Here is a 10622-nt window from a genome sequence, read left to right as displayed (position 1 = left end):
AATAAAATAAAATAAATAAAACAGCCAGGCAATGTTAATGCTGCGCTGTAATTATTGTCACCGTTATTATCACACCCATCAAACTGCATCATCTCCTTCACTCTGGGGATTCACTTTTGAGGTTATATCTTGTCTTTTTTTTGTAAGAAAGTTATTTGCAAGCAACTGAAGGAGTGCCTTAGCCCAGTGGTCACCAACCTTTCAGACCTCACGGACCACCAGTTGGCGGCCGCTGCCTTAGCCAATATAAAATGAGAAACAATTCTAGCAGTGCATATCCTGGCTTTAACAGCAATACCACACTAGACAGTACTAGTAAAACACTCCTAATTAATATTCATCCAAGATTGTAGCTCTTGTCAAAATATACTTTTCGGTTCTTTTTGCGTGTGTGTTTGTGTCTAACTTTTGAACACCTCCTCTGTGTAAAATGCCACACTAAATGTTGAAGAGGACATACATAAATGTTAGAAAAACCTAACTTAATTCAATCCATTTATGAACCCACAATCAACATGATATCATCCATGTACTGGTCTGTCATTTGCAAGTGACAGAATCCCTATTGAGATGGGCTTGAGAATAATTCATTAGCTTGTGTACCCCATGGAGTGATAGGAGTTTGCAGAAGGAGAGTGGATGCCACCTAGAAAGGAGATGTCAGTGCAGGTGATATCCCCAGCTGATACCGTCATCAGCATCACGTTCATACAAACCACACCAGGAGCTCAATGAAAAGAGCACACAAACAAAATATTCTTTTTAAAGTTGATAAAATGATGACATTTGAATTGTCAGAAAATTCAATCAAAGCTGACAAAACATTCAGACCAGTGGTCTTCCCTAGGGCAGCATTCCAGTGCTTCCACTCAGCCTGACTCTAGAAGCCTAGGACATTTGAGCATTAGAGAGGCGGGGAGAGCAAAGATGCGCTCCTTCTACATGCACCACAATCTCTGGAGCTGCGTGCGGGGCGAGGTGCCTGCAGGCACAGCTCCAGGACAGCTGCTGCCCCTCTACCCCTGATGGGGCCACAGATTAGGATGTTTTCCCTGTCAGCTCTAAACAGTGAGCTCTGTGAGGAACAACGGTTGAGTCTGCCCTGCTCACAATTTATTGAGTGCCTACTATGTGCCAGTGGGGCCAGAGAAGTGAATGAAATAAAGCCCTCCTTCTCACGGAGCATGCATTCCAGTGCACACAAACAAGAAAAATATACACCAGACAGGAGAAGAGCTAAGAAGAAAGTAGAGCCTGGCCGGTGTGAATCAGTGGTTGAGCATTGACCTATGTATTAGGAGGTCACAGTTTGGTGATTCCCCATCAGGGCACATGCCCGTGTTGTGGTCTTGATCCCCAGTGTGGGGTGTACAGGAGGCAGCCAATCAGTGGACTCTCTCTCATCATTGATGTTTCTATCTCTCTTTCCCTCTCCCTCCCTCTCTGAAATCAATAAAGTATATATTTAAAGAAGAGAAAAAAGCAAGTGGAAAGGCAGGAATGGAATTCTTAGGTGGGTGCTAGAGAAGGCCTCACCTTCCCTGGTGATGTGGGAACTCTTGGGCACAGTGGTCCCAGTGGCAGAGGACACAGCAAACACTGCTGTCTGGGGACAGGAGTCCCATGGCCTGTGCGAGGAGGCCCTGATGGGGGTGAGGTCAGAGGAAAGGGGCCATGGAAGAGACTCAGACTTTAAGCTAAATAAAATTAAAAGCCATTGGAGAGTTTCAAACAGATAGTTTTGTTTTTAGGGTTCCAAACATTAATGAAACAGAACAGGACATGCTACCCCCAAATATGCCACTTTGGCATAAAAATTATTTTGAGCTGAGTCTTTTAAGTTCCTGCAATCCATTTTCTGCCTAAATGCAGCCTCCCAAAAGAACTCAATTGTCATATATGTCTCTTCAGAGAGCAACTCTAATTTCTTCTAGGAAACAGAAGAAAGTCAAAAAATTATCATATCTCCGATTTATTCTCCTAAAGGCCCGTTTATCTTTCAAAAAAGTAATGTGTTCTCCCAGAAATGTTCCTTCACCCTTCCTCATCGCCTATTAGGATGGTATTTAAACCCCCATATCTAACCACCTCCTTCAGTCACATTTCTTTGGGAACTCCCATACCTAAGAAGGTAACTAAATCTGTTTTCTTTACCCTGAACAGTGGTTAGAGTGTTGTCCCCGAACACCAAAGTGTTGAGGGCTCAATTCCCAAGGGTTCAGCTCACTCCTTGCCTCTGGTCAAGGCCATGCAGGAGGCAACCAATCTCTCTCTCTCTTTCTCTGTTTCTCTCTATCTCTCCCTCCCTGTCTTCCTCTCTCTCTGAAAAGCATGGAAAAAAATATCCTCATGTGAGAATTAACAACAAAAAGGCCTGTTTTCCTTCCCTTGCTAATCTGTCTTCTGTCAATTTAATTTGCAGGCCCCAGGTGAAAAATTAAACAGGAGAGAGGAAAAGTGTTTTGTTCCCTGACATTGTCTTCTCTTTAGATGCCATCTCTTCTACTGCTGGCCTGTTCATATTTAGGCTAAATGTATGAAAACAGATTTGTTCTCAGAATTTGTAAGATGATAATGTTTAAGTATATAAACTCCCACAAAAAAAACAACTATAATCTCTTAATTTCTCAAAAAATGTCTTGCAAATAGTATATATGTACATATAGTTTTGTTACAGAGAACCAGAATAAATCAAGCAATGCTTGGAGAGTTTGGAGTAACACTTTATTACACGCGGGTCCAGAGGAAAATGTCTCTCAATTTCTGGGCCCCAACATGGAGGAATTTTCCCTATTATATGTTTTTACCTTCTTTGTCTCCCAAATATGGGGTGTTTCCGGACCCCTTTGCAAGTTCTTAAAGAGCCCCTATGTGCTGGGGCCTTGAGACCTCAACCAAAGGCCTGGCCTGGTGCCAGCACTGATAATTTCCTCTGGGGAAAGTTTAATGGCCTCTCTGAAGTGGGAATAGTCTTATTTTCCTTATTATTTAAGCAAGCAAGCAAGCATTTACAGAAGCCAAATAGCAGGGTTAAAATTTCAAAGAGCAGTTTTTATATAAGACTAGAGGCCTGGTGCACAAAAATTTGTGCACTTGGGGGAGGGGTGTCCCTCAGCTCAGCCTGTGCCCTCTCACAGTCCAGGAGCCCTCAGGGTATTCCCACAGGGAGTGGGCCTATGCCATAGTCTTCCCTCCCTCTGCAGGAGGCAACCAGGCCAATCAGGGGAAGGCGCTGCCCCCATCACCCCACTCGGCCCTCGCAGCCTCCATGCCCGCCCTCGGCCCCTGCAGCTGCCGCGCCCTCGCAGCCACTGCAGCTTTGTCTGGAAGGATGTCCAGAAGGACATTCAGCTATCCTATCTAATTAGCATATTATGCTTTTATTACTATAGATGGATGCTTCAGTTTGTTTGTTTTTAATTAACTTCTTTTTTTAAATTTCTTTATTGATTAAGGTATTACATATGTGTCCTCATCCCTCCATTAAGCCCCCACCCACCCCCACTCATGCCCTCACCCCCCTGGTGTTCATGTCCATTGGTTAGACTTATATTCATGCATACAAGTCCTTTGGTTGATCTCTCCTCCTTTCGCCCACCCTCCCCTACCTTCCCTCTGAGGTCTGGCAGTCTGATTGATGCTTCTCTGTCTCTGGATCTGTCCAAGTTCATCAGTTTATGTTGTTCATTATATTCCACAAATGCGTGAGATCATGTGGTATTTGTCTTTCTCTGACTGGCTTATTTCACTTAGCATAATGCTCTCCAGTTCCATCCATGCTATTGCAAATGGTAAGAACTCCTTCTTTTTTTTTTTTTTTATATATATATATTTTATTGATTTTTTACAGAGAGGAAGGGAGAGGGATAGAGAGTTAGAAACATTGATGAGAGAGAAACATCGATCAGCTGCCTCCTGCACGCCCCCCACTGGGGATGTGCCCGCAACCAAGGTACATGCCCTTGACCGGAATCGAACCCGGGACCCTTCAGTCCGCAGGCCGACGCTCTATCCACTGAGCCAAACCGGTTTCGGCAGAACTCCTTCTTTTTTACTGCAGCGTAGTATTCCATTGTGTAGATGTACCACAGTTTTTTAATCCACTCATCTGCTGATGGGCACTTAGGCTGTTTCCAAATCTTAGCTATGGTGAATTGTGCTGCAGTTTGTTTTTTAATTTCAAATGTTTATTAAGAAGCCTTGCTACTCACAATCTCTGCCATCTCCTTCTCAACTAATCTTATAGATGGAGACTGTTCTTCGAGGGGCCTTCATAAGTTCTAACCTGGGAACTGTTGGATTTTGCCCTCTCAGGGTTTCTCTGTCCTCAAAGGTATGGGAACCAGGCCCTCTCTGGTTACAGCCATGGGAAGTGCAGAGATGAATGGGCCAAGGCCAATGGGCTGATGGTGTGGTCTAGGGTGGACTTCTTTTCTCCTCAATGAATAGCCCTGGGTAGGATTTTCTTCAGTCCCAAGTTGTCGCTACATCATCACTGTCACATTGCACAACAGAAACAATCCTTGTAATAATGCTTACACTTTCTTTAAAAAAAAAAAAAAGGGAATTCATTTATTGGGGGGGGGGGGGGAATGGCGGTGGAATAGATAGACGTGTTCCGAGCCTTGTCCCAGAGCAAATAGAAAGAACAGCTGAGGGGCACACGGGAAGTGTCTGTTGGTGAGTTAAGGGACAGCTATACTTCAGGAGAAGGTGGGGGACTGCTGGACGGGGCTACCCTGACTGGGCAGCCCCCACTGCTGCTGGGTTCCCTCCTGGAGCCACCGGCTCGGATGCAGAGACCACGCCATCTTGAAGGGGAAAGTGGATGTTATTGAAATCCTGAAAATCTACAACTGCGGCACCCACCGAACAGCTGCGAACCCCAGAGCACCGGTCCCCAATTGGCGCAAACACGTGGACTCAGAGGAGCTCTACACTCCACCACAGAAAGGTCAGATTTTGCCTGGGATAAGGAGAGAGAGAACTACATAACCAGACACCAGGAGAAGAGAGACCATGGGGAGACAAAGAAACAGCCCACATATGAAAGAAAAGCAGGCATCACCAGAAAAGGAAGTAAATGAAATGGAGGCAAGCAACCTTCCAGAAAAAGAATTCAGAGAAATGGTCATAAGGTGGCTGAAAAGAATGGAAGACAAATTCAACAATATGAGTAAGAACCAAGAGGAAATGAAGAAGAACCAAGAAGAAATGAAAAATGACATCGCTGCTGTAAAGAACTCAATAGAAAGCATCAAGAGTAGACTAAAAGAAGCAGAGGACTGTATCAGTGAGCTAGAAGACAAGGTAGGAAAAAATACCTAAGTAGAGCAGCTTCTAGAAAAAAAATTAAAAAGCAGGAGGAGAGCCTAAGGGAACTTTGGGACAACACGAAACAAAACAACATCCACGTAATAGGGGTTCCAGAAGGAGAGGAAACTGAACAAGGAATAGAAAACCTGTTTGAAGAAATAATGACAGAAAACTTCCCTGATATAGGGAAGAAAAAACCCACACAAATCCAAGAAGCTCACAGAGTCCCAAGCAAAATAAACCCCAAAAGACCGATGCCAAGACACATTATAATTAAATTGGCAAACACCAATGACAAAGTAAGAATCTTAAAAGCAGCCAGAGAGAGAAAGAAAGTTACCTACAAAGGAACCTCCATCAGACTAGTGACTGATTTCTCAACAGAAACTCATCAGGCCAGAAGGGAATGGAATGAAATATACAAAGTCATACAAAGGAAGAGTCTGAATCCAAGAATACTGTACCCAGCAAGGCTATCAATCAAAACTGAAGGTGAAATCAGGAGATTCACAGACAAAAAAGGACTAAGGGAATTTATTACCACCAAACCAGCAATGCAAGAAATGCTAAAGGGTCTGCTGTAAAAAAAAGAAATATGAAGTGAAGAAGGAACACAGGGATAAAGAATAAAAATGGTGACAAATAAGTACATATCAATAATAACTTTAAATGTAAATGGATTAAATGCCCCAATCAAAAGACATAGGGTAGTGGATTGGATAAGAAAACATGACCCATATATCTGCTGTCTACAAGAAACGCACCTCAGAAAAAAAGACGCACACAGACTGAGGGTGAAGGGATGGAAAAAGGTTTTTCAGGCGAATGGAAATAAAATAAAATAAAATGCTGAAACTCTTTTCCAAAGACACACTGTGTTGTTCCATCTGGGAAACTAGGTGGGTGGAAACTCTGTGAAGTCACAGACTTGACTGAGATACCTAGAAGGTCAGCGCTGACTCCGAAGGTGATTCAGTGAGCCTGGAGCCCATCAATCACAGACATTCCACATGGGACTAAGTTAGGGTCTTAGCATCTGTAACTTTGTCAAGTAAAACTGCATACTCACTTGGTCATAGTCCCTACACTGTTTATTTGTCTGCTGGGCCCTTTGATGTCTTAATTATATCTGACTTTCCTAGATTTAAAGTTCAGTGGCCAGAAGAATCCAGAAAGCAACACAAATAACAGAAAAGCAAAGTGTCCTGGGAAAAGGGCTTCCTTAATCAATTCATTAATGAATGATTCCCCAGAGCATGGAGGAAACCAAGAAATAGGATCTTTCTCCACCCCCTCCCCACCTCCACCTCTTTGCTATAAAAACCTATTTCTTATTACTTTAATTAAGTTTCTAACATCATCCTGGATGAAGGCTTTGTATTCATGCAGCCTTGCAGAAAATAGCCCAGAATCCCACAAGGACAGCAGTCACCCACCCAAGCCCGCAACCCCCACTCCTGCCATTAAATGCCAATATTATTAGCCTGGCCAGTGTGGCTCAGTGATTGAACATGGATCCAGGAACCAAGAGGTCATGGTTCAATTCCAGGTCAGGGCACATGTCTGGATTCCAGGTTCAATCCCCAGTAAGGGGTGTGCAGGAGGCAGCAGATTAATGTTTCTCTCTCATCAATGTTTCTGTTTCTCTATCTCTCCCTTCCTCTCTCTCTAAAATCAATAAAAACATATTTTTTAAAAAGACTTTGCACACTTCATCTCAATATTTTTTAAGCCCATACTGTGTGCCAGCCTCTGGCTAAACTAAGTACTAAGGATACTGTTGAGAAGAAATGAACAAAAGACATGCTCCCCTTAAACGTAATGGACAACAATCACATTAATCTGTAATCACACAAAGTAAATGTCAAGTTTCATCTTCTAAAGATATGGAATGATGACTTAATCAAGGCGAGCTTCCCGGAGGAAGTGACCCCTGAGCTGACATATGGAGGACTGGGAACCTTCAGGAGAGGAGAGAGGGAACACTATCCCAAGGAGAAGGTCCACTCTGTAAAGGTGCTGTGATAGGCAGAGGTGGATGGTAAAAGGCCCGGGAAGGCCAGCGTGGGGGAGCACAGGCCACAGGAAGCATGGGGCGAAGGCAAAGTGAGGTTGCAGAGGGAAGGGGCATGCATGCATGCAGGAATTATAGGGAAGGAATCAGAGCCAGAAAAGGTCACCGAGTTCAGGTGATAGTGAAGCAATTCAGGTGAGAGAAAACGAGAGCCCAAACTAGAGAGGAAGAGAACTCCAGAAATGGGAGGTAAAACCAATGGGAGCCCTGGCCTGTGTGGCTCAGTAGTAGAGCATTGGCCTGGGCACCCAAGGGTTTCAGGTTCGTTCCCCACCCTGGTCAGGGTGTAAGCAGGAGGTAACCAATTGGTGTGTCTCTTTCACATCAATGTTTCTCTCTCTCTCCCCCACCCTTTCACTCTCTCTAAAACACACACACGCACACAATGGAAATTAATGATGGATTGAGCATGGATAATGAGGAAGAGGGAGATGTCAGGGTATCATTTTTAAAGAAACATTTTGTACTTTAATGATATTCACTTAAAATAGTTAAATATATATATGACAGGTATCTGGTTTCATGACTAATGCCCCAAAAGCAAGTTGTATAAGGCTCTTTCTGTGCGCCATAGTGAAGTTCTCAGACCCGGAATCTATGAAGTGCTCCAACAGGTTTTGACAGTTTACGGAGCACCATTACCCTACAATGTCTTGCTTCTCTTTGGCATAATTATATCAGGCCTCATGTGGTTCTTTAATGCTCTGTTTAAGTAATGGCCCAAAGTGATGATGGAGTCATGATTTACTGTTAAAGACAGAACCACATAGAAATTGAGACATTGTGGCTTAGGAAATTAGGGCATTGCTATTTCCAGACTCTGGGAGTTAATTTCATATCATTTTACAGAGAAGTGAAACAACATTCAAACAAAAACGTATTAGAGTGCCCACGAATCACTGTTGAAGGAGAAAGGTAAGGTGCATGAACCACTTCACCAGAAATATTTTTATGCTTTAAGGCATTTAAAGGTACTTCAGGTATTTAAAGCCCAAATGCAAAAATCAACCCCAGAGCATGCTAAGGAATAAAAATTCCCCCAAGTTCAACCAACACCATAAACTTAATTCTTTTTGTTTCACTCAACACATAGTTAGTAAATGAACTACCCTGGGAAAGCTACTTAATATTTTGGGTCTTGGTTTCCACATTAGTAAAAGGTGATAATAATAGTACCTGTTGTACAGGGTTGTTGTAAGGATCGAATGAGTTAATTCACGTCAAGTACTTAGACTGGCTCTGGTGCCTGGCTGCCTCCTAAGCACCATCCTGGTCTACTCAACCCCAACTAACTATAATCTCACCACATTTAGCCTTCTCTTCTCTTCCTCAAAGCCCTCCCATATGCATTTTCCCTCATGAAAATACTGTTTCTGGCTGGCTTATATTCATCCTTCACGTGTTGTCAGGGTAAGAACAGTGGAAAAAGATATAAAAGCCAAAGCCAACCACACACACACACACACACACACACACACACACACACACACACACACACACTTTCAGTGCTATTAGGGGTTGAGTCAGTGTCTGTATGAAATCAGTTTCCCAACAGAAGCATGAGACACTTGTGCAGGAAATAACCACACTATTTTCCTCTGTATTTACCTGACCTTTTTCAGAATATCTCACCCTATTGTGGTCCATGACATTTGGGGTTGTTGTTGTTGTTTTCATGCAATTGTGAATGTATTAGGGAAGTTCCAAAAAAGTGTTAACCATAAATTATTAAGAGCATGAAAAAATCAGTCTTGTGACAAAAGTTGTAATGATTAGAAGACAGACAAGACTAACATATGATTGTGTGCCTGCCTTTGGAATTACAAGTCGATTCCATTTTAGGGAACGCTCTGTCTGTGGAAGCCAGAAGGAGTCAGCTTCCTTACACAACAAGACAAACCATTTTCATAACAATATAGTATGCTGACAACTGGATTATTGGTATATAAAACATCTGGACTGTCTTCCCTAGGATTTAGAACCTGAAGCCCTGAGTTAGAATCATGACCCAACCACTAACTAGCTGGGTGACTTTGGGCAAGTACTTAATCTCTCAAAGTCTCAGTTTTCTTTTCTGCCAAATGGAAATAATACCTACTCCATAGGTTTTTGTAAAATTTATATGAGATAAACATTTTTCCCTGGCCTTTAGTAATAATTCAATAAAAGCTAGCTCTGTTGTCCACTCCCCTCAAAGTTGGTCAAATCAGATGGTTAAAAACAAGACACCAGGCCCCAAATGAAGCTGGCTGCTTATGCTAAGTCCCACATCACTAAATCAAGACTTACTTACAGTTTTGGCTCTTCCAGAATTGGAATCTTAAACCAGTCACCAGGAATTGCCTGACCAGCCCTAGTTAGGTCATCTGATTGATACACCCGTTATCCCCTGAAGCAGGGGTAGGGAACGTCCAGCCCCAAGGGCCATATAAGGCCCTCAATATCTTGTGGTCTGGCCCTGCCTAGGCATTAGGGGTGAGTTAATTAAATGTTTGACCAAATATAGCAGGCTAATTTTAAGTTGATAATTTGGGGGGCAGACTTTTATGATTTTGTTAACACAAATACAATGTGTACACAATCTGTCTATTCATTTTCTTCGCTGCGCAGCCTGGCATTGGGACTGTTGACTCTGATGGCCAGCTGGGCTGCTCTTTCCACAATGGCTTTGCGGTTCTTTGAGGAGACGCTGTGAGCAATCTCAGCACAGTGAGATTTGTTGCACATCAGCAGCGCTTCAAGCTCCTTGACCTTATGGACCAGAAACTTCCGAAAGCCACTGGGCAGTATGTGCTTTGTTTTCTTGTTGCTCCCATAACCAATGCTGGGCATCAAGATCTGCCCTTGAATCTTCTACACACCCTATTGTCAATCCCTCTGGGTTTCTGCCAGTTCTGCTTAATTTTGACTTATCGGTCTGACTGGTGCCGGATGAACTTCTAGGTCCTCTTTTTGACAATCTTGGGTTTCACAAGGGGTCCGAGGGCAGCCATGGTGCCGAGTAGGAGATTGCTGCCACATCCATAGGCAGCACTGAGGAAGAGCAAGTTGATAATTTTTAATGGCCCCCAAATGATGTTATAATGGCCCTTGGCAGAAAAAATGTTCCCCACCCCTATAAGTGACCTTGCAACAACCAAACCAGTTTCACCTACTATAACTTCCTTGTTCCTGCTCCCTCTCCCTATAAGTCTCATTTGGTACAGTTCCTCAGAGGGCATTCTGTCTGCTA

The 10622-nt window shown here is 43.2% G+C and overlaps 1 pseudogene across 1 annotated transcript; it reads right to left on the bottom strand.

Annotated features, from left to right (window-relative positions):
- Positions 1–9976: 9976 nt before the first annotated feature.
- LOC308252851 (large ribosomal subunit protein eL32-like) lies at positions 9977–10383 on the bottom strand (annotated as a pseudogene). Its single transcript has one exon. The product of its transcript is annotated as a large ribosomal subunit protein eL32-like (transcript).
- Positions 10384–10622: the final 239 nt, after the last annotated feature.

The sequence above is a fragment of the Plecotus auritus genome, assembly GCF_963455305.1.
Source record: "Plecotus auritus genome assembly, chromosome: 1".
Classification (NCBI taxonomy): Eukaryota; Metazoa; Chordata; class Mammalia; order Chiroptera; family Vespertilionidae; genus Plecotus; species Plecotus auritus.
The sequence above is the reverse complement of the archived record's forward strand: the minus strand, read 5'-3'. Positions and strand labels throughout refer to the sequence as shown.